This window comes from Oncorhynchus clarkii, chromosome 28 (assembly GCF_045791955.1).
Source record: "Oncorhynchus clarkii lewisi isolate Uvic-CL-2024 chromosome 28, UVic_Ocla_1.0, whole genome shotgun sequence".
Classification (NCBI taxonomy): Eukaryota; Metazoa; Chordata; class Actinopteri; order Salmoniformes; family Salmonidae; genus Oncorhynchus; species Oncorhynchus clarkii.
The window spans coordinates 25,759,155-25,787,061 of record NC_092174.1 but is presented as its reverse complement, the minus strand read 5'-3'; the positions used below and the strand labels follow the sequence as shown (position 1 = coordinate 25,787,061).

Below are 27,907 nucleotides of genomic sequence, written 5' to 3'. Positions count from 1 at the left end.
GAAATATAGATAAAATGTATCACTAACCTTTGATGATCTTCATCATATGACACTCATAGGACATCATGTTAGACAATACATGTATGTTTTGTTCGATAATGTGCATATTTATATACAAAAATCTCAGTTTACATCGGCGCGTTACGTGCAGTAATGTTTTGATTCCAAAACATCCAGTGATTTTGCCGAAATACTAATAATAAACATTGATAAAAGATACAAGTGTTATTCACAGAATTAAAGATATACTTCTCCTTAATGCAACCGCTGTATCAGATTTTTTTTTTTTACTTTACGGAAAAAGCATAATCTGAGAACGGCGCTCAGAGCCCAATCCAGCCAAAGAAATATCTGCCATGTTGGAGTCAACAGAAGTTAGAAATAACACTATAAATATTCACTTACCTTTGATGATCTTCATCATAATGCACTCCCAGGAATCCCAGTATGACAATAAATTACTGATTTGTTCCATAAACTTCCATAAAGTCCATAATTTATGTCCAAATAGCCACTTGTTGTTAGCGTGTTCAGCCCAGTAATCCATCTTCACGAGGTACGAGCACTTCTTCCAGACAAAAACTCAAAAAGTTCCATTACAGGTCGTAGAAACAAGTCAAACGATGTATGGAATCAATCTTAAGGATGTTTTTAACGTAAATCATCAATAAGGTTCCAACCGGAGAATTTAATTGTCTGAAGAAAAGCACTGGAACGAGCCTGAGACACACTGCCGGACCCATGACTCATTCAGCTCCCATTCCCCCCTCCTTTATAGCAGAAGCCTGAAACAATTTTCTAAAGACAGTTGACATCTAGTGGAAGCCGTAGGAAGTGCAACTTGACTCCATAGACACTGTGTATTCGGTAGACCAAGCTTTGAAAAATGACAAACCTCCGATTTCCCTCTTCCTGGTTGGATTTTTCTCAGGTTTTTGCCTGCCATATGAGTTCTGTTATACTCACAGACATAATTAAAACTGTTTTAGAAACTTCAGAGTGTTTTTTATCCAATACTAATAATAATATGCATATATTCACATCTGGGACAGAGTAGGAGGCAGTTCACTTTGGGCACGCTATTCATCCAAAAGTGACCCCCTATCCCAAAAAGGTTAACTGTTGTCTTTCTCTCTCTTTGAGTCAACTACTCACCACATTTTATGCATTGCAGTGCTAGATAGCTGTAGCTTGTGCTTTCAGTACTAGATTAATTCTCTGATCCTTTGATTGGGTGAACAACATGTCAATTCATGCTGCAAGAGCTGTGCTAGGTTGGAGGACTGCGGAAGTTGTCGTAATTACTGTGTAAGTCTCTGGAAGGGAGTGAGAACCATGAGCCTCCTAGGTTTTGAAGTCAATGTACCCAGAGGAGGATGGAAACTAGCTGACCTCCGGCTACAACATGGTGCTACCCTACAGAGTGCTGTTGAGGCTACTGTAGACCTTCATTGCAAAACAGCGTGTTTTAAACAATTATTTCACGTGAATATGTTTAGTATGGTTTTATCTAAAAACTTTTCGAATGTTTCACTATTTTTATGAATTTCACTGAGTAGCATGGTCCTCCCCTTCCTCCTCTGAGGAGTCTCCACTGTAATCAAGGGGATTGAGTTATTTGTACCAGAAGGAAATCAAACCCACACCGACACAATAGTCCTATATGGCCGCTAGTCCACCCCAGGCCACGATTGAACTACATTTTGACAATTCATTCCTTAACCTACACTTGACACTTGTACAGTTGAAGTCGGAAGTTAACATACACTTAGATTGGAGTCATTAAAACTAGTTTTTCAACCACTCCACAAATGTCTTGTTAACCTCTCTGATCTCCCCATCCCGGATCCGGTATCAGGAATACAGACTCAAGCTCATTACCATAACGCAACGTTAACTATTCATGAAAATCGCAAATGAACTGAAATAAATATGCCATCTCTCAAGCTTAGCCTTTTGTAAACAACACTGTCATCTCAGATTTTCAAAATATGCTTCTCAACCATAGGAAAACAATCATTTGTGTAAAAGTAGCTAGCTAGCGTAGCATTTAGCGTTAGCATTAGCGTTAGCATCCAGCACGCAACATTTCAACAAAAACATAAAAGCCTTCAAATAAAATCATTTACCTTTGAAGAACTTCTGATGTTTTCAATGAGGATACTCTCAGTTAGATAGCAGATGCTCAGTTTTTCCAAAAAGATTCTTTGTGTATTAGAAATAGCTCCGTTTTATACATCACATTTGGCTACCAAAAAAACCCGAAAATTCAGTCCTCAAAACGCGAACTTTTTTCCAAATTAACTCCATAATATCGACTGAAAACATGGCAAACGTTGTTTAGAATCAATCCTCAAGGTGTTTTTCACATATCTCTTCAATGATATATCGTTCGTGGAAGCATGGTTTCTCCCCTCAATCAAATGGAAAATTACTTGCACATGGCTTTGCGCACCAGTTTCGACGCAGGACACCAGGCGGACACTTGAAAAATGTAGTCTCTTATGGTCAATCTTCCAATGATATGCCTACAAATACGTCACAATGCTGCTAACACCTTGGGGGAACGACAGAAAGTGTAGGCTCATTCCTTGCGCAATCACAGCCATATAAGGAGACAATGGAAAACAGAGCTTCAGAAATTCTGCTCATTTCCTGGTTGACGCATCATCTTGGTTTCGCCTGTAGAATGAGTTCTGGGGCACTTACAGACAATATCTTTGCAGATTCTGAAACTTCAGAGTGTTTTCTTTCAAAAACTGTCAAGAATATGCATAGTCGAGCATCTTTTCGTGACAAAATATCGCGCTTAAAACGGGAACGTTTTTTATCCAAAAATGAAATATCGCCCCTAGAGATCAAAGAGGTTATTAACAAACTATATTTCTGGCAAGTCATTTTTCCAACAATTGTTTGAAGACAGATTATATCACTTATAATTCACTGTTTCACAATTCCAGTGGGTCAGAAGTTTACATACACTAAGTTGACTGTGCCTTTAAACAGCTTGGAAAATTCCAGAAAATCATGTCATGGCTTTAGAAGCTTCTGATAGGCATATTGACATCATTTGAGTCAATTGGAGGTGTACCTGTGGATGTTTTTCAAGGCCTACCTTCAAACTCAGTGCCTCTTTGCTTGACATCATGGCAAAATCAAAAGAAATCTGCCAAGTCCTCAGAAAAAAATTGTAGACCTCCACAAGTCTGATTCATCCTTGGGAACAATTTCCAAATGCCTGAAGGTACCACGTTCATCTGTACAAGCAATAGTACGCAAGTATAAACACCATGGGACCATGCTGCCGTCATACCGTTCAGGAAGGAGATGCGTTTTGTCTCTAGAGATGAACGTACTTTGGTGCGAAAAGTGCAAATCAATCCCAGAACAACAGCAAAGGACCTTTTGAAGATGCTGGAGGAAACAGGTACCAAACTATCTATATCCACAGTAAAACGAATCCTATATCGACATAACCTGAAAGGCCGCTCAGCAAGGAAGAACTCACTGCTCCAAAACCGCCATAAAAAAAGCCAGACTACGGTTTGCAACTGCAAATGGGAACAAAGATTGTACTTTTTGGAGAAATATCCTCTGGTCTGATGAAACAAAAATAGAACTGTTTGGCCATAATGTCCATTGTCATGTTTGGAGGAAAAAGATGGATGCTTGCAAGCCGAAGAACACCATCCCAACCATGAAGCATGGGGGTGGCAGCATCGTGTTGTGGGTGTGCTTTGCTGCAGTAGGGACTGGTGCACTTCACAAAATCGATGGCATCATGAGGCTGGAAAACTAAGCCCTGACCTCAATCCCATAGAAAATGTGTAGGCAGAACTGAAAAAGCGTGTGTGAGCTAGGAGGCCTAGAAACCTGACTCAGTTACACCATCTCTGTCAGGAGGAATGGGAAGCTTGTGGAAGGCTACCCGAAACGTTTGACCAAGTTAAACAATTTAAAGGCAATGCTACCAAATACTAATTGAGTGTATGTAAACGTCTGACCCACTGGGAATGTGATGAAAGAAATAAACCTGAAATAAATCATTCTCTCTTCTATTATTCTGACATTTGACATTCTTAAAATAAAGTGGTGATACTAATTGACCTAAAACAGGGAATTTTTACTAGGATTAAATGTCAGGAATTGTGAAAAACTGAGTTTAAATGTATTTGGCTAAGGTGTATGTAAACTTCCGACTTCAACTGTATGTCATAGCCTAGTGGAGATCAATATCTATATTATGTTATTAAGATGGATGTTGATGTGTATGGCTGCATTTCATATATATTTTTGTACATTTGAATGTTGCAGCAATAGGTGCTAGGCCTAGTGTTTGAGCGAGCGAGAGATTAGTTTGATAGCAAGCTCTCATTCCTATGACTCAACTGCCCCCCGCATGGAGAGAAAGAGAACTGCTCGTTTTAGGGACTCATGGGAATTTCCTGATGCAGCAGGAGAAGTTAAGATCCGACATCCGTATTGGTACCATGGTAATTGTATAATACACACACACTGACTTGTTGAAGGGTTTGATATGATATGCCCTACTTATAAGAATAAAATGAACTATTAATGAACATTTTCTAATTAACGTTTGTGCCACTCAATACAGTCAGTAGTGTGTCTCTGTCTCAGAGTAGTGGTGAATTCTAGGATCCTTCATTTTTTTCGTTGATATTATTTGCTTTTGTAGTTTGTCTCCCTGGATGTTCTAGTCACCCTATAGCAGCTCTTTAGCACACACACACACACACACACACACACACACACACACACACACACACACACACACACACACACACACACACACACACACACACACTAGGTTGGGTAGGGCCACGGCCGCTGTTCTTCCTTCCTCTCACGGTGCAGTGTAGAGCGGTGCGGTCCCAGAGTGGCTCCCTGGGCTCGGCTGCCGGTTGTTTGCCAGCGTCTCCGGGTGGAATTCATTCAAATTAAAGCGTCGGAATGAGGCCCGGGTCCCAGAATGCCTGGTCCCTCTCCTTCATCAGCATTCCGCCGATGAGAGTAATTAAAGCCAAAATTAATTCTGCTGTAAGCAGAGGAGCCACAGAATAACTGATATTAGAGGCTGGATGATGAATGCTTGGCATCAAGGGAGGTCTCAGGGGATAGAAGGGGGAAATTCACAGATCTCTCTTTCTTCCTCTCTTTCTCTCTTTCTTTCTTTCTTTTTCTTTCTTTCTTTCTTTCTTTCTTTCTTTCTTTCTTTCTCCCTACTCTCTCTGTCTTGTACTCTACCCTTTTTTCGATAGTTTCTCCCAATCACTCACTTTTTCCTGCATTTCCATTCCTGTCTCTCTCTCTCTGTCTGTGTTGGTCCTGACTACTTTACTCTCCACTCTCTTCCTCTCTCTCTCTCTTTTCATCTCTTTCTCTATAGGTTTCTGTGTTTGTTCCCTCTATTATTGTATTCCTTTCTCATTCATCCCCTCTCCTTTTATCTTCTGGATCACTGTTTTGTCATGACAAGGCTGTGCTAAAGATTGCTACATGTGTACAAGTCAGAATGTAGGGTTGAGAAGCACACGGCTCACTGCCCTCTTCATTAGGTTGCCTCTGCCTGCACTGATGAAAAATAAATGTTATGGAGAGTTTTTGTTTCCTGGTCTCTTGGCATTGTGACATGACATTGTACCCTCGTAGCATTTGTTACCTTGAATGTTAGTGTTAAGTGAAGCTGCAAATGCTGGCAGTTTGTAACAGGTGACACCAGGAGCCAAAATGGAGGATGTGTACTGGTAAGGCTGTAGCCATAATGTTATAAGTAGAGCCCAAATGGAGAATGTGCTCTACTTTATCATGTATCTGTTTTCTTCTTATTTGTACAACAATTATAATCCAGGTTAGAACTCTTTTTTTATGATGAAAATGTTATTTGGAACAGTCCATAAATATAGAATAACAATATTTATACCGTAGAAAAATCCACCCTCTTCTTGAAGATCTTATTTTCGAGACCCAGTTTGATATTGAAGACAGACGCTTTCCAGATGATGTGATATTCTAGCCAGTATGATTCAATGATCCCCCATCTCCCCTGATGCTTTATTCTTGGAATAGCACGTCTTTAGCAAGAGCGGTCACAAGACTGAGAGACAAACAACAACTCTACTCATGAAACACATACACAGATTGGACGAGGCTGTCAGCTCAGCATTGTGATTGTTTTTATAACTCTCTTAGAATCAAATGAATTTGAACGAAAGCTTAGCCCTTATGGGGATTATTTTAATGTGAGATATATATGATGCTGCCATGGAATTTGCCTATGCATGTCTTTGCAGTGTCTGACTCAGAGGGATGAGTGAATGGTGATGATGCTGACTTCTGCCCTGTCTCTTAGTCCGCCCCAATGGGTATAGCACTTTAAAAAGAAGATAAACAATAGATACTATATCTGTATTGAATTTATGTTGTGCTGTCCTGTCTTAATTGTAACAGAATACATTGGAATATGTGTATGGATTGTGTGGCTTGTAGTGTTACTGCTACTGTAATTAATATGTTACTGGTTTTAATTGGTTCGTTCAAGAATTTTAAGGAATATTTATTGTAAATTAGAAAAGAAGCTCAACTTGAGAATTACTGACCGCCATTAAGAATTAAAGGCCTGGTGTGGCTTGGCGGCAGGCAGTGGAAACCCAGAGTGAAAGATTAGAATCCATAAGGGGGCCAAATGCAGGGCTGCGACTGGGGCCCCTAGAGACTGGATGAACCCACACACATAGATGGGGGCCGGGGTGGGGGGAGTTGGAATGAAGCCTTCCCTGGCAATGCACTGTCCTGAATAGACTTAAAGGGGTAGTGGTCCTTTTATTTTTCTCATTTATGACTATTTTGTCACCCTGTTTGTCTAGTTAGACTAGCTCTAGTAGTTCCTGTATTTGTATTTGTTACAGTACTGTATGTGGCCTTTGAAGTTATATGGAGTGTGCTGGTTCCCCACTGGGCACAGGCGTCAATTCAACATCTATTCCACGTTGGTTCAACATAATTTATTTGAAATGACGTGGAAACAATGTTGATTCAACCAGCGTGTGCACAGTGGGTTGTGTGTGTTTTTCAATCTCTCAAACTTATCTCTTTCTCTCTCACAAATGCACAATTAAGGCTGGTTTATAGTTGGTCCATATACATGTCTGTAGACAGTTGTCGCAGTGACATCAAACTTCTTGTTGTAGTTATGAAAAGGTATAAACACAAAACGACAGTCTCTGCATGATATCAGCAGCTCAGTGCTCCGAATAGCGTATTTGCTCTATTTATAAAATTAATTTAGCCAGGCAACTAAAAGCAACTTTCTAAACAATGTTTTGGTTCGTTGCTAGCTTGATAGCTAGCTAACTAGCTGGCTAGATAGTTCAAATAATGACCAGAGTATAGCTGACAACGTCTTAACTTTAGCAACATGTCATTCATTATTACATGAAAAATAACCCACAACAACATAGTTATTTACAAGGTAAGGATGGCTAGCTTACAGAAAATGGGTTACGGTTAAAAACTCCTGCACATCTGGTCACTGATGGATTTGGACTTATTGCTGTAGCAGCCACGGCAACGGATGTTGCGACAGTCGCAGACACATGAACTTTTTTAATGTCTGTGCAACAAGGAAACCACCAGTTACAGCGACGGTCTACAGGCATTCCACCAGAGTATGAATTACATTTTGAGCTGCTACTTTCTAATTGTCTACAGACATGTCGTTAGACCAAGTATAAACGGATCTTTACCCACTTTCTCTATCTCTCTATTTGAAAAGGTGCAGTAAAAGTAATGATAAAGGCATTTATATGAATTATTTAGTGATCTTGTATTTTTATAGTTATGGGGTTTACCTATGCACCTTACTAAAAGCTTGGCCTTTAATGCTTGTTTTTAACATGCAGGCCTACAAATATGGCCTAAAAATTGGGACTAAAATATGTTTGCTACTGTACAAGGAATTGTTATTTATCCCTTCAAATGATGTAGTGTTAACAACTTGGTATTTGTTATATAGATTCTGTATCAGTAGCAATAGTAGCTTTGTTTGTTTAACGACTTTGTTTTAAAGGCCGATTAAAAAAACACTCAAGATGAAACCTCGATGTAACAATGACCTTAAACGCAATGGCACTCTTTCCCATAACACTGTCCTATCCAAAAGTCCAGAACTGCCCAAGAAACCTTACAGAGAGAGAGAGAGAGAGAGAGAGAGAGAGATTAGTTTCCTCCCTCCACTGTCTCTGCCCTGGCTGAATTACTGAAACAAGATGCTGCACTTAGAGAAGTCTTTGGAGAGAGTGAAGATGGAGAGAGAAGTGAGGGAGAAGAGGGAAAGAGAAACACTTTTAGGGACATGGGTGCCATTTAGGCTAGGTCCACCTCCTCACTAAAAGCAGTGTATGGTCGTCTTCTGGAGGGCCATCCCTCAGAGGGCCACAGTGGTTTAGTATAGCCTGCTGGTGTGGTTAAGTGAATACAGAACAAACACTCAGGTTTGAGGTGAAGCCAAGATCATTAAAATGAGCATTCATTCCAACCCTCAAAGTATTGTGTTTTTACACATGGTGTAGTACTGCGAAGAGTGAAATGTCAGGGTTCTTCATAGGCCAATATGTCCACCAGAGGAGGCTGGTGGGAGGAGCTATAGGAGGATGGGCTCACTGTAATGTCTGGAATAAATGGAACGGTATAATGTCCACGGCCACGCCTGCATTTTATTGTCTGATATTGTGTAGATAGAAAATGAATCGGGCTCGTTTGGTAGACACAACGTGGCGCTTAAGGGATCCAATCCCTGTAAGTGCCATTAGGTGGAAATTGCTGTTCACATATTCCAGTGGTTTGATTAATTACTTTCACTCTCATGTGCTTCCGTAAAGGCACAATGAAATATGGTGAACAAATTGCATTGTGTTCCTGTATCCTGTTATGTAAAAGCAGTTTCATTATTGACACATGTTTTGCCACCTGGCAGAGGGAGAGGGGATGGTTGGACATGAACAATATATATTATGAGACTGGTATACAGATGTAGGATCTTATGGCCAGTATTGTCGCAGCAAAATAATCCTACAGCAACAGGATCTCTGCCAATGTAATGTTTCTTGATTGGTGGTTAGGCTATTAGCTGGCCCAAAATAGGCTATATGAAAAGTGCAATACTGGTTAATAAAACATGTGTTAATGCAGTGATCAAATTAAGATCTGACACCTGTAGGGAGAGCTATAACTCTGGAGAGTCTAGAGCAGGGGTGTCAAACATAAGGCCCGCTGGCCAGATCAGGGGTCCAATCTGGCCCATGGGTGGTTTGAGTAAAAAAAAATCTAAAATAATAATGAAGTCCATCTCTCTATCTCTCTCTCTCTCTCTCTCTCTCTCTCTCTCTCTCGCTCATCTGTGGCACGTTTTCTTTCACTGTCTGTGCCATTCTTTGGATTCTAGTGCTGAATATAAGAGTGTGAATTAAACGATGGATATGTCACTCCTGTGAGTGATGTATTTTGAAGAGTGTATTGTATTTTTAACCCAATTTGACGACGTACAGCAGGGCTGCTTTTTTGACAGTTGTAGTCTGATAAATATGTAGTTAAGATATTTTTCTGAAGGCTTTACACGCTCCTGGGGGGTTTAAAAGATCATTTGAAGCTTTGTGTGATATCTTAAGGTAGCTTTTTTTGATCAGAGAGTCGGCTTAGGCATTCAGCTGCTCTCTTTGACTGAGCAGGAGATTATGTACGGAGCCAACCAGCAAATCCTCGCTTTTCTGTGAACTGTCACTTTTCTAAAACCCCAGGCATCAACGTTTCTTATTTTCCTCTCTCCTTTTAGTATTTATTTCCTCCTAACGCTGTGTGTTATGAGGATGGCACCCCCTTCTGCCAGGGAGACTTAATAGCATGAATATGCTCTATTCTGTATTCTATACTGTACAGTACCTATTCTACAGTGTATGCAAAGATAACTATAATTCCATACCCTCATATGGCCATACTGAGCCTCACTCCCCTCCTCCCATGTCCCTGAGCTCTATATGAACAGCAGGTGATGCTTGGTTCCTCGTAGCTCCCTCCTGTTCTGTTTGCCCAAAACTATCCCATCCGATCTGGCCCTTGTTCCCCTTCCTGATCTAGTTGACTGGGCTGGGTAAGTTAGGTAGGCAGTCCCTCCCCTCCACCCCTCAATCCCATCCTCCCTCCCTCCCTCCCTCCCAATATCCACTTGGACCAGGGCTCAGGCTGCACCTTTTGTGTTCCACAGGGATAGGGGGGCCAGATGGAGGAATTTGATTAACCAGCAGTGGAGGACCAAATGTTCATTTGGATACAGAACCAGTTGGAGGGAGGGAGGGAGGGAGGGAGGGAGGGAGGGAGGGAGGGAGGGAGGGAGGGAGGGAGAGAGAGAGAGAGAGAGGGAGGGAGGTGGGTATAGAGACGGAGAAATCTAAAATGGCTGGTGGTGGTGAGCGCCGGCCAACACTTTCCAAAGGGGAGCCGAAACAGGCACTGAGGTGTAGTAATGCAGAAGCCGTTTTCCAAGTACCAGCTGGGCCTTTTAGGAGCCTCTATCCCCACAGCAGACACTCAGCAGCCTCCGAGCAGCTTGACTTTACCATATGTGGAACTTTTTTTATGCTCCACCTGGTTTTCCCTGGGGACCCGTGCCGCTGGGACGCCGGAGGCAGGTGAATTGCTCTTAATGCAAGGCACTGAATCACTGGGCCAACAACACGAGGCAGAGGGAGGGTGGCGCCTAGGGAGAGGAAATGGATTTGAAGAAAGAAAGACTGGCACGACCTTGGAACCGGGCGCCCGCCATCCCGCTCACCCACCTGCGGAACTGAAACGGAACGGGAATGGCGTGATGTGCCATTCCACTCTAGATCTGCACGCCGCTGCCACTTAAAAAATATCCACAGTCATCAGTTTTGTTTTATGTAACAGTGTGTATAATTTTAAAATGGAACTTAATCCATTTGTAAACTGGCTATGTCTGTCTTCCTCCTGTTCCATTTAGCTAGTTCCCCCTCCTCTGCTCTGCTGATGGTCGATTTCTGTCTTCCACTCCACGTATATCCTGGGTAGCATTTTAGCATAACTACTGTTAGTTCAGTGTTATATGTAGCAAATTGAAACAAATACCATCACCCGTATTACTTGCATCACACCTTGTTGGAACATTGGAATGTTCTGTATGGTAATAGTTTGGGGGTGTACAGTACCAATATCAGGAGCACACTAGCTCTAGCCTGCGCCAGGGGTTATATTGACTCCTGTCTGAGATTGGGGAGGGTCTCTGTGCAGATAGGTCAGGCGAGGATGGTTTTAGGTTTTAGGCAAGACAGCGGGATATAGTATGGCCAGTCGGCCACTCTTATGCCTGCACCTGTCTCACAGTGAGGAGGGGCTGGCAGAGGGCCAGAGGTCAGGGAGGTCAACGGTCACCACTGGGGACTGTTAAGGTCAAGAGGTTTAACACTCTTTGATGGTCTCTGAACCATCCCTCAGGCACTACTATACACTATGCAGTACACTATCACTATGAAGCCCCAGTGTGCTGTGCTTTAGTTTTCTTCTCCTTCTTTTTCTAATCCTTCCAAATGGCTTGGACGGATTAAGACTCTGACAGACAAACAGACACACAGCAGTGAGAGAAACTGTAGCTAGCTAACTGTGGGGTGTGTGTGTGGGGGCTATAAGCCGTCAGCTGGAGATTTCACTTTGAAAAACAACCTGTTTCATTTTCTCTCTCTCCGTGCTGCCCGTTTAACCAATCAGGGCCACCACCAGAGTCCAGGCACCCAGAACAGCTGCCCTCTGACCCCACTAGCAGTTGTTGGGTTGTTTTGTTTGATGGTTTTAGTGAGGTGGGGTGAGAGGGCTGTATTTTGACAGGTCAGACAGCAGGAACTTGGATGAGGTCTTTAGCGGAGAGAGAGAGACAGCCAGACAGTGAGAAAGAAAGAGACAGCCAGTGTGGGAGAGGAAGAGGGAGAGAGAGACAGCTAGGGAGGAAGAGAGAAACAGAGGGAGGGAGATGAACCGTCAGTGAGTTGGTTTCAGCAGTGGCAGAAACAAGGCACTAGCTACCCTGTGTTTCAGCTCCAGTGTTAACAGTCTGATTACTGCAAAGAAAAAAAGAGAAGCTGTCTGGATCGTTACACTCCCACTCATTAAGACGTGAGCAACGGCCCGTTTTGGTGGGAAAGTGGGGACATTCATGCAAAGTACATTCCTTCAGCAGACAGACATTCCTTGATACCCCTGTTTGCGCAGCTGTGCTCTACGATTAAATTACACCCGACCCGCACTCTGCACCCCCCAGGCTCCCATCTGCACCCCCCCCACTCGTCCCCCCATACCTCCTCTGAGCCTGCTAGGAGCTGGAATGTGTGGGATCCCAGTCGCTGGGGACAGAGGGAGAGGTGAGAAGAAGGGAGGGGGGAATGTAACCTGTGGCTCCCCCTACTGGCAGTCGTAATCGGGGTGAAGCCGTCGAGCCTCTATGGGTCAGAGGACGGGCCTGTCATGTGAAGGGTGTGGACAGGGGCAGGGAGTAGTGAGGGGCAGAGGTTGTAGGCCTATGAGGCATGTCCCTGGAGATGAAGCAACTAACCGTCACGCTGTAGAGCAAGCTCTGACAGGCCGTGGGGGACGGGGCTGCCGGGGCCACCGGTCGGATAGAGCCTGTCAGCTGTTCCAGCAGCTAGCGCCCGCTGCTCTGCTTCGAGCTGAGCCCCGATCGAGGAGCCCTCCACCGGGACTGTATTACTGAAGGCTTTTCTTCTCTGCCCCTCTCTTGGTTTTTGGGCGGGGATGGTTGGGGTTGTGTGTGTGTGTGTGTGTGTGTGTGTGTGTGTGTGTGTGTGTTTGTGTGTGTGTGTGTTTGTGTGTGTGTGTGCATGCACGTGAGGGGGTGTTGAGGGGTATAATTGAGAACACAGAGGGAGCTTCATCTCTCCATCTTATGATTTGCAGGTGAAGACAAGTGCCCGCGGGGGCCCCCTGTCAGAGCTTTTGGGCCCACTCGGCACAGGCTTCAATAAAAACACACAGAAAGTAATTCCCCCATAAGGGCGCCTGGCTGAATTGCTGACGCCAATGTAAAAGATTCAGTTTTCAGTTAATCATTTAGGGCACGATCCTGCCTGCGTTCTCTACACAATGTGACAACGACAGGAAGTACCCCCCCATCCTTTCCTCCTTAAAACACAACAAACTCAGAATACAGAACTATATTTTCTCAGATACTAGTTCACACATTGATCACATCTCTCTCTCTCTCTCTCTCTCTCTCTCTCTCTCTCTCTCTCTCTCTCTCTCTCCCTCTCCCTCTCTCTCGCTCTCTCTGTCTCTCTCTGTCTCTCTCTCTCTCCCTCCCTCCCTCCCTCCCCCTCATCTGTCATGACAAATGGCAAGTGTAGACAGTGAGGAGTGTGTGATGTTTTTCTGGGTAACCAGAACTTGCCAGAGTTGCCAAGTCGGTTGTACGGTGATACAGTGGGACTACGAGGCTGCTGCATGATGAAGCAACACACACCACATCACATCGGAGCCGCGGCATCAGACATGTTCTGAGAAAGTAACAGAAATGTTTGAAAGTGTTACAATCCCACAGGCTCCTGCTGTTGGCGTGCACCAGAGGGAGATGGTGCCTTCTCAGCCCTTTTGTCTCTCTCCTCCCTATTGCTATTCATCTAAACTCTGTTGGGGGGGGGGGGGGGGGGGTATTATTTTGTGGGTTTTGACAGAAGGGTTGGTTCTCAGTTGGTGTTGTAGTCAGAGGTAAAATTGGACTAGTTGCCTTTTTGTGTGACTTGGAGAGCTGTCATCTTCCTAGAAGCTGTGCTGAGCCTGTCAGTCAGACACAGGGTGTTTTAATCTCCTCTGTCCCACCAAGGATGTGCTGATGGATAGACCAAGGGTTCCCTACCCTGGATAATACCATTCTGTTACATGCACTCTGATGTCACATGTAGCAACCGGTTAAGGAAAATGAAAAGTTTCTCTGTCGACTTCCTTAATCCCGCTGCAAAGCAATGGGGGAATCAAGCAATGACTGCCAATGGGTTTTGAAGACATATCAGATATTATATCAGAAGTCTGTTTGAAGGTGTTTTGTGATCTTGTACTGTACGTCTTCTGACAGCTGGAAGGAAATAGTAAAACAAGCTCAACCGAACTGATAGAATCATTGTAAATCCTCGACTTCATAGCAGTGTAATGAACAAGGGTACCCCCATGCGTGATAACAATAGTGTTCTGTAATTCTATACCCTTTCTAATAATACTCTAAGGAATTGAACACTAGCAAGAGATCCTTTGTAAACCAAAGCACGCTAGATAGTAAATGCTATTTCACAGAATGCAGTGTTACCCAATAGAGTCTGTTTATAGGAACTCTATGACTAGAGAACGATAGGAGATGGGCTTTTCCTCCAAGCAAAGTTATAGTAGCCATCTATCTGACTGAGATAAGCCAGAGAGCAGATTCAGCTTGACCCTGTGTACAATATGGTTGGCTAGTAGCTTCTAATAGTGCTCCCCTCTCCTCTAACCCCCAGCAGCCCCAGACTGAGTGTGTTCTCTAAAGACCTCTTCGGAGATATGGCCTATTGTATTCAAGGAGCATCCTCTGACAGTCTTAATGGACAAGTGGTCTCTCTCCAAGGCTATGGATTGTCTCTCTGTCTCTCTTTGCTCTCTCGCTCTTGCTGAAAAGACCACTCTGGGCATTTCTGGGATAAGAGCTGTTTTCTCTCCTATCCTCTTATCCTCCTCTCAGGCCCTACCAAGGCTGTTGTGTTTACTGGGAGGAACTAAACAGAGCGATCAGAGAACAGTGAACATAGAGAGTAAAGCTGAGGAGAAGAGACTGGGGAGTGAACAAGAGGAGGTGTGGGGAGGAGGTTGAATGAAGAGTAGACTAGGCTGTGGAGTGAACAAGAGGAGGTGTGGGGATAAGATGCTTGGCAGAGGTGCTGAACAGGGCTGAGGAGGTTGGATGAGGAGTAGACTAGGCTGGGGATGAGGAGCATGGCTGAGGGATGAGGAGAGGGGCTGGGGAGTAGAGTTAAGGGGCTTGGATGAGGAGCAGGGCCGAGGATGTTGGACGAGGAGCAGGGCCGAGGAGAAGGGCCGAGGAAGTTGGATGAGGAGCAGGGCTGAGGAAGTTGGATGAGGAGCAGGGCTGAGAAAGTTGGATGAGGAGCAGGGCCGAGGAGGTTGGACGAGTAGCAGGGCTGAGGAAGTTGGATGAGGAGCAGGGCTGAGGAAGTTGGATGAGGAGCAGGGCTGAGGAAGTTGGATGAGGAGCAGGGCTGAAGGGGTTGGATGAGGAGCAGGGCTGAGGAGGTTGGACGAGGAGCAGGGCTGAGGAGGTTGGACGAGGAGCAGGGCTGAGGAGGTTGGACAAGGAGCAGGGCCAAGGAGGTTGGACGAGGAGCAGGGCCGAGGAAGTTGGATGAGGAGCAGGGCTGAGGAAGTTGGATGAGGAGCAGGGCTGAGGAGGTTGGACGAGGAGCAGGGCTGAGGAGGTTGGACGAGGATCAGGGCTGAGGACGTTGGACGAGGATCAGGGCTGAGGAGGTTGGACGAGGAGCAGGGCTGAGGAAGTTGGATGAGGAGCAGGGCTGAGGGGGTTGGATGAGGAGCAGGGCTGAGGAAGTTGGACGAGGAGCAGGGCTGAGGAGGTTGGACGAGGAGCAGGGCTGAGGAGGTTGGACGAGGAGCAGGGCTGAGGAAGTTGGATGAGGAGCAGGGCTGAGGAAGTTGGATGAGGAGCAGGGCTGAGGAAGTTGGATGAGGAGCAGGGCTGAGGGGGTTGGATGAGGAGCAGGGCTGAGGAGGTTGGACGAGGAGCAGGGCTGAGGAGGTTGGACGAGGAGCAGGGCTGAGGAGGTTGGACGAGGAGCAGGGCCAAGGAGGTTGGACGAGGAGCAGGGCCGAGGAAGTTGGATGAGGAGCAGGGCTGAGGAAGTTGGATGAGGAGCAGGGCTGAGGAGGTTGGACGAGGAGCAGGGCTGAGGAGGTTGGACGAGGAGCAGGGCTGAGGAGGTTGGACGAGGATCAGGGCTGAGGACGTTGGACGAGGATCAGGGCTGAGGAGGTTGGACGAGGAGCAGGGCTGAGGAAGTTGGATGAGGAGCAGGGCTGAGGGGGTTGGATGAGGAGCAGGGCTGAGGAAGTTGGACGAGGAGCAGGGCTGAGGAGGTTGGACGAGGAGCAGGGCTGAGGAGGTTGGACGAGGAGCAGGGCTGAGGAGGTTGGACGAGGAGCAGGGCCAAGGAGGTTGGACGAGGAGCAGGGCCGAGGAAGTTGGATGAGGAAGTTGGATGAGGAGCAGGGCTGAGGAAGTTGGACGAGGAGCAGGGCTGAGGAGGTTGGACGAGGAGCAGGGCTGAGGAGGTTGGACGAGGATCAGGGCTGAGGAGGTTGGACGAGGAGCAGGGCTGAGGAATGAGGAGTGTGGATGGGGAGGTTGGCTAGGGAGTATAGATGAGGAGGGTCTCTAGGCTCCTTTGGGCTCCTGATGGGAGGTCTCTTTCAGAATGGGTGGAAATGGTCAAGAGTAGAGCTTTCTTAAAGTAATAAACTTGAACATGGTGGCATGAGAGTGGATATAAAAAATGCCGATATTGAAATGTAGTACACTGCGCCATATCATATATGCTGATCATTGGCATGCTTTTCATTGACATCTTCAACATGGATATAAACAACATACCAAAAGTATGTGGACACCTGTTTGTCAAACATCTCATTCCAAAATCATGGACATTAATATGGAGTTGGTCCCCCCTTTGCTGCTTTAGTATAACAAACTCCACTCTTCTGGGAAGGCCTTCCACTAGATGTTGGAATAATGCTGTGGGGGCTTGTTTCCATTCAACCGCAAGGGCATTAGTGAGGTTGAGCATTGATGTTGGGTGATTAGGCGTGGCTCACAGTCGGTGTTCCAATTCAACCCATAGGTGTTTGATGGGATTGAGGTCAGAGCTCTGTGCAGGCTAGTCAAGTTCTTCCACACTAATCTCGACAAACCATTTCTGTATGGACCTCGCTTTGTGCATGGGGCATTGTCATGCTGAAACAGGAAAGAGCTTTCCCCAAACTGTTGCCACAAAGTTGGAAGCACAGAATAGCCTATAATGCCATTGTATGATGTACCGTTAAGATTTCCCTTCACTTGAACTAAGGGGCCTAGCCCGAACCATGAAAAACAGCCCCAGACCATAATTCCTCCTCCACCAAAGTTTACAGTCGGCAATATGCATTGGGGCAGATAGCATTTTCCTGGCATCCGTCAAACCCAGATTTGTCCGTCGGACTTCCAGATGGTGAAGCTTGATTTATCACTCCAGAGAACGCTTTTCCACTGCTCCAGAGTCCAATGGCGGCGAGCTTGGCATTTGCGCATGGTGATCTGAGGCTTGTGTGCGGCTGCTCGGCCATGGAAACCTATTTCATGAAGCTACTGACGAACAGTTCTTGTGCTGACGTTGCTTCCGGAGGCAGTTTGGAACTCGTTTGGGATTATTACAACAGAGGGCAGACAATTTTTACATGCTACGGGCTTCTGAACTCGGCGGTCCCTTTCTGGGAGCTTGTGTGGCCTATCAGAGGGTTGAGGTTGAGCCATGGTTGCTCCTAGACATTTCCACTTCACAATAACAGCACTTACAGTTGACAAACTGACTTATGACGGTGCCACGTTGAAAGCCACTGACCTCTTTAATAAGGCCATTCTACTGCCACTGTTTGTCTATGGAGATGGCATGGATGTGTGCTCCATTTTAGCACACAGCAACGGGTTTGCTGAAATAGCTAAATCCACTAATTTGAAGGGGCGTACTTTTGTATATTTAGTGTATCTTCATCTCAATAGGCACAAGCCATGAGCTTTAAACAAAATAACTTAGCACAACAAATATTCAGACAAACCCCCTAAGCAATTAGTCCACTGCCTCCTTTCTCTTTGTCCACATCACCATTGTGCTCTTTTTAAAAGTCACTCTTCCCACCTCCACTTTCTCCATACTTTTTCCTCTGAGACAATGCAAGTCCAAGGTTTCTGAGTTGAACCCACAGTTGGTTTAAGTGTAATAAAATGTATGTCATGTCTGTGGCTCTGAGGCTCTCTGGCTCTCCCCCCCTGGCTTTGCTCACCCCCCTCACCCCATCACTCCCCTCACCCCATCACCCCTGGCCCTGAAAAAGCCCTGAGTCTGTTCTGACAGGAAGGCCTCTGTGGCTTCCTCTGCAGTGATCTTTAGCCCCTCCGGGTCCTGTCAACTATTTCAGGACGTCTGTGTGATTTGAGAGCGGACTCAATCGTTTACAGCTCCACGTATGCTTCAGAGAATCGACTGAGGAGGAGGAAAAATAGACAGAAAGATGGTATGGGGATGGAGGGATGGAAGACTTGGACAGATAGACTAGTAGGCCTCTGGGAAATCCTACTCTGATGCCGGACTGGATGGAAAAAAACAGTCCGGATCTGGTTTAATCATGTTTATTAATATATGGAGTCTCTTCATATGGAACAATGCTATGGTGCAACGGTGCTATTCTTGGGGTTATGACATGTAGTAGGCACCCTTTTATTTATTGGATTAGTGAGTCATCTTCTTGTGTCCTTTTCTGTCCTTTCATTTCGATGGGTTCAGATAATGGAAACTATGGCAACAGAAGTCAGGTGCAGTCAGTGGCTAGAGGAGACCAGAGGCACACGAGCTGAGCCGTGTCCCAGATGATGCACGATTTGAATTTTAACATATATTGACTCAATTCCTGGTATCTGTTTGTTTATCATATATTCAATCTTTATGTAGATGAGTGAGAATATAAATTATGTGTGAAGTGCTTTCCTTCAATGGCTTGTCGCACTTGTGTATGTGTGTCTGTGATGGGTAAATGTGTGTGGGTGCATGAGTATGTGTGTGTGTGTGTGCGTGCATGTGTTATTGCCACTCCGAGAGACTGTGTGTGCATGCACACTATATTAGACAAGGGGTGGCAAAGGGGGGTGCCCCAGCTCAGAGCTCTCGAGCTCTCCAGGGGCCAGCTTGGGGAGGGAGGCCTGGCAGGTGGGGGGTGGAGGGATGGGGGTGGGGGCGTAGCGAGAGTAACTGCAATTCCAAGTGCCACATCTGCTTGACACCAGTCAACAGGCACAGTGATGACACAGTGGATGCCAGTCGGGGACTGACTGTCCTCATCCACGTCTCTGGATTTTGGGGCGTTGTGTTGATTCTGGTGAACTGCAGTGGTGGATGGGGTGTGTCGAACGCAACACAGGCTTATAAAACTGTATGATATTGTTGGGGTTTTGGGACAAAATTTGACAGGATTCCACTTTCACCCAAAAACACAGACATAGTGGATATCAATTTTGCTTCTCTATATCTCTCTCTCATGTGTATGTGGCCTTGTAGACTATTAGTTCATATTTGAACTAACCGACTGAGTCCACTGTCTGTTCTGTATTTGAGTGTCCGCCAACCAACCCAGCCATACTGTAGTCGTTCAGCCCCAGAGGCTCCAAGGTCTGTTGGGGAGACGGGACGTTTCAAACAGCATAACTCCCTCTCTCTTTACACCCTCTCTGCTCCCATTACTTCATTATATGCAGGTGTTTTCCTAACTCAAGTTCCTCTCTCAGTTTCTTGTTCTTTATCTAATAAAAATGTAAGTGTAAATGCATAAGGCAAGATAGAAGGGGGCAGAGGGAAAAGGAAAGGAGGAGGAAACAGGAGGCTGGTGAGAGAAGCTATATGTGTACAGGCTCATTGTAATGGCTGAAATGGAATCAATGGAACGGAGTCAAACACCTTGTTTCCATTTGTTTGATGTGTTTGGTACCATTCAATTGATTCAATTAGAGCTATTACAACGAGCCTGTCCTCCTATAGCTCCTTCCACCAGCCTCCTCTGAGTAGGAAGTAGCTGAATATGCTGTCTGAAGCAAATTATGGGCCCCATGTAGATTCATCAGTCTTCCCGGCTGGATTAAGGAAGGGCCTTTCTAATGAAGTTCGCCCTGTCAAAATGAAGGGACTAATTCTGATTTAGCTGCGGTAATGAACTTCTCTTCTCCTAGTGAGATCAGCACCATGGGGCGAGAACGGGGGAGAGAGAGAGAGAGAGAAAAACAGGACAGGAGAGCGACGTGGAGAGGAGGGACAAGGAGAGACTAGAGAATAAACTAGACTACACTCTTAGAAAAAAAGGTTTCCAAAAGGGGGCTGTCCCCATAAGAGAACCCTTTTGGGTTCCAAGTTTAACCTTTTCTGGAGAGGGTTCTACATTGAACCCAAAAGGGTTCTACCGACAATCAAAAAGGGTTCTTGAAAGGGTTCTCCTATGAGGACAGGCAAAGAACCCTTTAAGGTTCGAGATAGCACCTTTTTTTCTAAGAGTGTATAGACAGGTAGGTATGTCGCTCACAGAAAATAATTAAAAACATTATGCAAAATGCCTGTCTCATATTTGCTGAGATGTATTAAATTTCCAGCGTGGCTGTGTTATATAAAATTATGCTAATGTCTAGCTGACCCGCTGCGAACGGTGGCTTGCTGGTCCTGAGCATGCGTGGCTGGCCGCTACAAGGAGCGCGCTCAGTGGGACTCGGCTTTTCTATTAATGAAAACCTCTAGATACCTGATGATGAATTCTCTCTCACCAAATGTTCCCCTCTCTTTTTTGTGTTGAAAATATGAGCGCTTTTATAAATGACTTTGGAGAGCCCGGCGTGGTGCTCGATGCTCCGTGGTCTGCGCTGAGCGGAGGGGTGTGGGGTGGGGGGGTTGTATTGAAGGGAGGAGGTGGTGGTGGGGTCCCTCTGCACCAGGCTAAGGGAGTCAATTAAAGAGAGCGCTGATAATTATAAGCTAGCAGAACGCAGGGGCTGGCTAATTGTACAGTGCTCCATGCCGCGAGACCAGCCAAGGGACCTTTCTCCATCTCTCCCCGCTCTCCAGCCATCTATCCTCCCTCCTGCTTCTTTGTGTGGATGGGCTGCGGACGGACACCATAGAGCCATGCGATCCTCAGCCTGCACAACGCAGCTGCCACCATGTGAATAGAGAAGAAAGGCCCTTGCAAGTGTGTCATAATTAACTTTTTACATTTAGGCCACTTACTCTTTTCATGGGAAGAAAGACAGATTCTTGTTAGAGTTGTCCCTGCTCTACCTCCCTTACTTGTGCTTCTTTGCCTGTTAGCTTTTTTGTCTGATTCACTTCTGTCTTTTTCTCTCTTTCTTTCGGCAGCGGGTTGCATTGAGTGAAAGTCAGAGCCTTCTTGTGCTGTGAAATAGCAGGGCTATAGTCATTTGACCTTTATTTTCTCCCAACAAGAAAAGGCCCCATTAGTTTAGAATGGGGCATGGATGAAGTAAATGAGAGCAGTTGACTGCAGAATTGTGTTTGTATGGCTGCAGGGGGTCTAATGCTCCAATACCATCCATCTCAGCAGCTAACCTGCACTGTTTGGCCCCCATGGACCTCCATACCTGGCCTCAAGCTGCAGTGCCTACACATAATTCGTTAACAAGTCTTCTGCTCTGCTCTCCCCTTTGCTATGGTGGGGGTTTTGTGTGTGCATGTTGGTGAACTGCAGCCCCAAAGACCTACCAACTATTAATTTGAGTTATAACCAGTGTGTCTTCTTGCTTTAACTGTAGCTATTAAGCAAAAAACTGGCAGACAGTCAGAGGATCATATACTACCTAAGTCATGTGTAAACACCAGCTCTTCTCTGGTTTCACTGTTTGAGTGTAGCACACACTTCCATACAGCAGCATCCTTAACTTCAGCTGAGTACTGATTAGCTAGAGAGAAAAATGCCACATTCCCAATGTTTTGATGTTCTTATTACTTACCTGATATTAGCCATCTTGATGGCAGACAGTGACTATTAGCTCATACTGTATGTATTTTACCATGTTGATTGTTAAGTTTGTCTTTTAGTGACTATTTAGCAACACTTTTTATGCATTGTATAGGTCTACTGTCTACTATGCATAACCCATAAAGAGGCTATGATATAGAACAGACACCTTATAGCTCACAGATAACCCAGATATTACAGTGTGCTGTCCTCTTCAAGGTGTTCTAGTTGGCTACGCCTTTTATACTGTCTTCAGGCCTTACACTTGTTTATCTAAATACCAGTTTGGCAGTTAGAAGGTGCCTGTGACCTAGCCAACCTGGCCGCTAGGGGATGGTGTGAGACGGATAATGCCGGCGGTGTAGAGAGAGAAAGAGAGCGAGAAAGTGGCTAGCATAAGACTAGCTGTGCTCTGATTAGCACTTACACCCTGCGCTGTGCACTGTGCACCACTGTGCGTCCAGGTTCAAGTTCAGCCATGCATCAGGCCTGACAATCTCCCAGAGACTTAGGGTTGCGTCCCAAATCACACCCTATTCCCATTTGGGACGTAGAACTATATCCCGCCCACCCCCAGATGCCAGCGGCAACTCGCTTGTAAGGTCGTCGCCACCACTGTCACCCGACAACCTCCCCCCTTAGTTGAGTTCACTCTGGAGGTTTGAAGTAAAAGTCACACAGACATGGCACAAGCATGGGACCCTGCCATTGGGGGTTTTTCTTTCTGTCTGTCTGTGGCACATTGGTTTCCACTTCCTGTTCTCTCCTTGTGATTGTCCCGATTCCCTTATACTCTCACTTCAATTCATGTCTTCTCTCTGTTTTGACATGAGTACACTTCTCTGCTACACATCTCTCCTGTATTCTTATTGTTTATAGCTGATATAAAGGTTGTTTTATCAGTCTTAATGAGGTTATTAGCTAGCATTTGACCATACTAGGGCATCATTATCATCATACCTGTATAGTAATGAGGGTGATGTTCAGGACATTTAAATAGGGTTTTATTCTATAATGTTGTTCATAATGGCATGTCCTCCTCTTTAAACTGAGAAGGCAGGATATAAATATTAGGTATATTCCACTCCAGGTGCCAGTTCTCCAATCAGCCTAGGTTCACGGGGAGACAATCAGCCTTGGTCCAGGGGGAGCCTGGTCCCCGTGCGCTAGCTACAGTAGCTCCCATCTACCAGCTACATCCATATCCCGCCCCCTTTCTCTTCTCAACACACTAATGGGCCTTCTAGTATCTCTAAAATGAACCGAGTTCCACATGAGAAGTGGTTCTATATCTCCAGAGAACACACATACACACTCACTCCACCACACAGAGATGTATTTGTATTCACCCATAATTCCCTGGGCCTTAATCACTCAGATTTTCCCCCATTATCTGTTAATGGATAGTTCCCATGGAGATGTAGAGCCAAGTAAACCCACCTACTGTTTACAGCCTCAGAGCTGTCTACTGAACTCTGCCACCATACACACAACACCATAGCTTTACTCTATATACTAGTATGTCCTCTAAAAAAACAAATGATATCCTTCTCTCGCCTTCTCACAATTTAAAAAAGTATTGCAGTCACAAGTAGCATTTCAGAGAGTGTGTAAGTTGAAAGATGTTTGAATGCAGGATATGTAACTGAGTCTTTCAGAAACAGCTGTGGACTACTCTGGGTTTTAATGCCAGGCAATTTCCTCAGATGTTTCTTGGTGTGTTTTCTGTGACCTATAGTACACCATATTGCAGTCTGAAGCCTATCATCTTTAGACCTGATTGAGCACAAATAATACCTTGTTGAGAGACTGCAGTCTGAGTGTGACCTCAACCTTGACTTGACCCCGATTGTAGTTTGTTTAGTCTACCGTGTTTCCAATTCCTTTTCTATGACTACTGTTTTCTATGACTACTGTTGTCTTTGGTTGACATCTTTTGTTTTGTCTCCACAACTTTGTTAGAGGTTGTTGCCTGATTTTGAGAAGTGAGCAGACTTGGTTCCTTTAAGAGGGAGCTTGTGAGTAAGATTCACAGTGAGACAGAGAGAAGTGTAAATCTTACTATCAGATTACTATGAAGTGATCCTGAATTCCCCTTTCAACTGGACCTGCTCTGAAGCAGAATTGTTTATATAGGATAGTATGTAAGGGGTAGGGGATGAGGAGGGGACTTGGCTAGGATACATATTTTAATTAAGCCCTGTAGTGCAGCATACTTAATTTTGGTAAAATTAGTGAGAATACCCAATACCTGAGAGTATTTGAGAAATATCAGTAGTGTCTTTCAGCAACTGTATTCACTAGTGCGCACTATATCCACACTAAATCCTCACACATACTGTACTGCACACACACACAGATTCACACTCTTACTCAAACCTACTCTACACACATACTCTACTATATACTGAGTTTACAAAACATTAGGAGCACCTGCTGTTTCCATGACATAGACTGACCAGTGAAAGATATGATCCCTTCTTGATATCACTTGTTATATCCACTTCAGTCAGTGAAGGGGAGGAGACAGAAAAAATAATGAATTTTAAGCCTTGAGACAATTGAGACATGGATTGTGTATGTGTGTCATTCAGAGGATGAATGTGCAAGACAAAATATTTAAGTGCCTTCGAACGGGGTATGGTAGTAGGTGCCAGGTTCACCGGTTTGTGTGAAGAACTGCAACGCTTCTGGGGTTTTCATGCTCAACAGTTTCCTGTGTATATCAAGAATGGTCCACCACCCAAAGGACATCCAGCCATCTTGACACAACAATGGGAAGCATTGGAGTCAACATTGGGCCAGCATCCCTGTGGAACGCTTTTGACACCTTGTAGAGCCCATGCCCCGATTAATTGAGGCTCTTCTGAGGGCAATTCAATATTAGGAAGATGTTATTAATGTTTTGTACTCTCAGTGTATACAAAGCTGTACTTGAACATCCAGACGAAACCAAAAGGAAAACAAACCCCAGTGTCCCAAACAACCTTCAACAGAACATTAACTTCAGCCTGGTTGCTGAAGAATAAACACAAGAAGAAATAATAAAGGCTGTCCTTTTTTAAAATAGTTTTCCTACTCCGTCTCCTTCTCTCCTTACACATGGGAAAGATATTAGATGTTTGTGTTTTTCAGGAGCTGTGAAATACATAAACCATGAACCTTGGATGTGCCACCATGCCCTGTGGATATGCAGATGGACTTACTTTGCTGGTGTCAGGGACGCTTAGAGGGAGCAGGAACAGAAAAGCTCTCATCTAAAAGATTTCGCTTATGAGTGCAGGGGGACAGGGTGGTGGCAGTGGAGGCAGAACACTCACGAGAGTGGAAGGAGAAGGGAGGGTGAGGGGGGTGAGAGAGAATTATATATATAGAGAGAGAGAGCTTCCAGTCCCCAGTGGCTCTGTAACTATATCCAGAGTCTGCTCCAATCGGTGCAGAGCGGGCCAGGGTGGGGGCTCCTGAATGCTCTGTCCTGATTGGACAGCCCTGGGGGAGGCTGGGGGAACGACAGGAAGTGACCTCACCCCGATGAGGGAGCTATAGGGGTGCGCTGGCTGACTTCCTCCCTTGACTCTCACTAAGGAACAGGCTGCCAGTGTGATCCAACCCCTGCTCCCCTGCCGCAAACAAACCCGTCCCCCTATACACAGTTACATTACAGGGGCGAGCAGTGCCGAACAGACTCGTGCACTCACACACTGAGTCATCCCACTTGCACTGTATTGTCTTACACACACTCTTCATGCACACACATGCAGTATCAAACAATCCCGTATCTTAGATCCACAGACATATGCAAACCTCTCTCCCTCTCACATACAAATACACACACGCATGCACCCAAGGTCAGACGGTTGGGCAGGTGCAGAGTTATCTGCATAATGAAGCAGGTCAGGTCTCTGAAGGAACAGGAGTGTGCTCCAGGGTCAAACAAGGGCTGCACATATGGGCAAAGGCATGGAGTGCTCTGAACACACACACACACACACACACACACACACACACACAGACGGCCAGGTTGAATGGGGATCAAAGAACTCTGTCGCTCTCTTACACACATGCACAAATTATGCACACACATATGCACGCACACACGTGCACACACACCATGTCTCATCTTTCAAAGGGGAATGCACAATTACAGGCGACACAATCAACTCCTCTGGTTTCTGTGATAAAATAGTTTTTTAAATCTTTCCATCCATACCTAAGCCACTAAGCCAGACACACACAGTAAGACAATAGCTTGTCATGTGAGCTCATTCAGACACGACCAGCTTTAAATGTTTGTTTTGTGGTCGTAGTAGAGGATTCTCCTTGACAGGGTTATAAGGAGAAGAGGGCTGGCCATATGGTGAAATAGAGCATAAACATGCTCTGTATATAATAAATTAATAGACTCACTATGCTGTGTAACACGTTTCCCATTGCCCTCCTAGAACAGCCCAGGTCGCTGGGTTGTATTGTCACTTTATATCGTATTACATGATATACAGTGGATACTCTCCATTATACTGTAGGTAGCTAGTCACCAAAACAGGTACAGATACCTCTAATTGTTTTATTACTATACTGTACAGTTACTGTGCTATACTGTAGCACATCTTATTAAGTGACTACACTTCCCTTGTAAAGAATTAAACCAATAACATTTAACTTGGTATTAAAATGCTTTATTAACATTATTTTGCAAAGCTTGTTGTAATCGGCTGCAGGTTTCAGAAATTACCCGTTTTTTATAACGTTGCCAAATGTTGTTAGTGGAGCGATCCAGCCCATGTTGTTTAATGTGTGCTTTGAGCAGCGGAACAACAATTGGCCATAAAAGTACAAATGGGAAAGTCACTGGCGGTGTGCGGGCGGGGGTTTTAAAACACTGGCATCTAGGTGGATCTGGGACGAATCTGTCCCGTTCATCTCAGGCCATTGTTGTTAAGGTGAGTTGCTTTGCCAGATCTGTGAGTTGCGTTGCCAGATTTGCCCAAGGCCCATCCGGTAACCCCCCACTCTGATCCTCCAGGGCTTTAGATGGCCACAGCTGGTTAGGTGGATTGTGTGTTTCTGCGTCTGGTACCCTGGGCCCATGTTGTGGGCATTGGGCTGTAGAGACTGAAGGATGGGCCCTGGCCCTGGATAGGCACTCAGGGACCCTCCTTCCATCCCCCTTCACCCCCCTCTCGCTGGCCCCATGCCTGGACCCATGCTTCACGGGACAAGGGGATTTTGACAGAGTACAGGCCAAACTGCATGAATAGCAGAGTGCACTGGGTTTTTATTGGCGTGTAGTTCAGGAGATGGGCAGTTCGGTTCTGCGGAATGCTGAGTCAGCGGATCGTTGTGCAGCAAATGAGCAGTAGGGAAGGTTCAGTGTCTGAACCAATGCCATTTATTTCAGCTATCAAGGTCTGAAATATCGGTCCGAGGTAATCTAATGTCAGGGAGAGACGTGTCATACATTCTAATGTGACAGGGGAATGGATGCAGACTCACAGTTGTTTTGGCCATTGCCTTGAGCAATATCTCATTTCATGTATTAATTATAACTCATGTATTAGTAATAACATGAAAACATGGGTATTCATCTTGGTTGAAAACCATGAGATTGAATTCAACAGTGGTGTTAAAGAGAGCGGTTAAAATGCCATGGTGATAATAAAGGGAAGTGTGTAAACGTTGTTGAAATCTATAATATTCTCACTTGCTCATATTGTTTATTATTAAATGTTGATTATAAAATTAATATGTTCTCACGCTTGGCTATTCTTACATTTTCCACTTTAATCTGTAAATTAGCCTAGATGTTTTTTATGCAATACATCTTTCCCTTTATCAAGCTACAGTAGCACTGCACCCTACAGCCCATTTGCCCACCCCAAGTCGCCCACAGAAATTAATTTGCGTGTTAGCCAATCAAAAAGAGCGATGCTTGCCATGTTCAAAGTGCAAGACCTCGCCTGTGCAATTAGGCCCCACACTGGCCATCCAATTTATGCCTGAT

At 45.2% G+C, this 27,907-nt stretch overlaps 1 protein-coding gene across 6 annotated transcripts in view; it reads left to right on the top strand.

The window, feature by feature from the left end:
* The window catches only part of LOC139387030 (zinc finger protein 521-like), a 174,488-nt gene that overhangs the window by 91,658 nt on the left and 54,923 nt on the right, over positions 1-27,907 (top strand). The window lies entirely within an intron of this gene.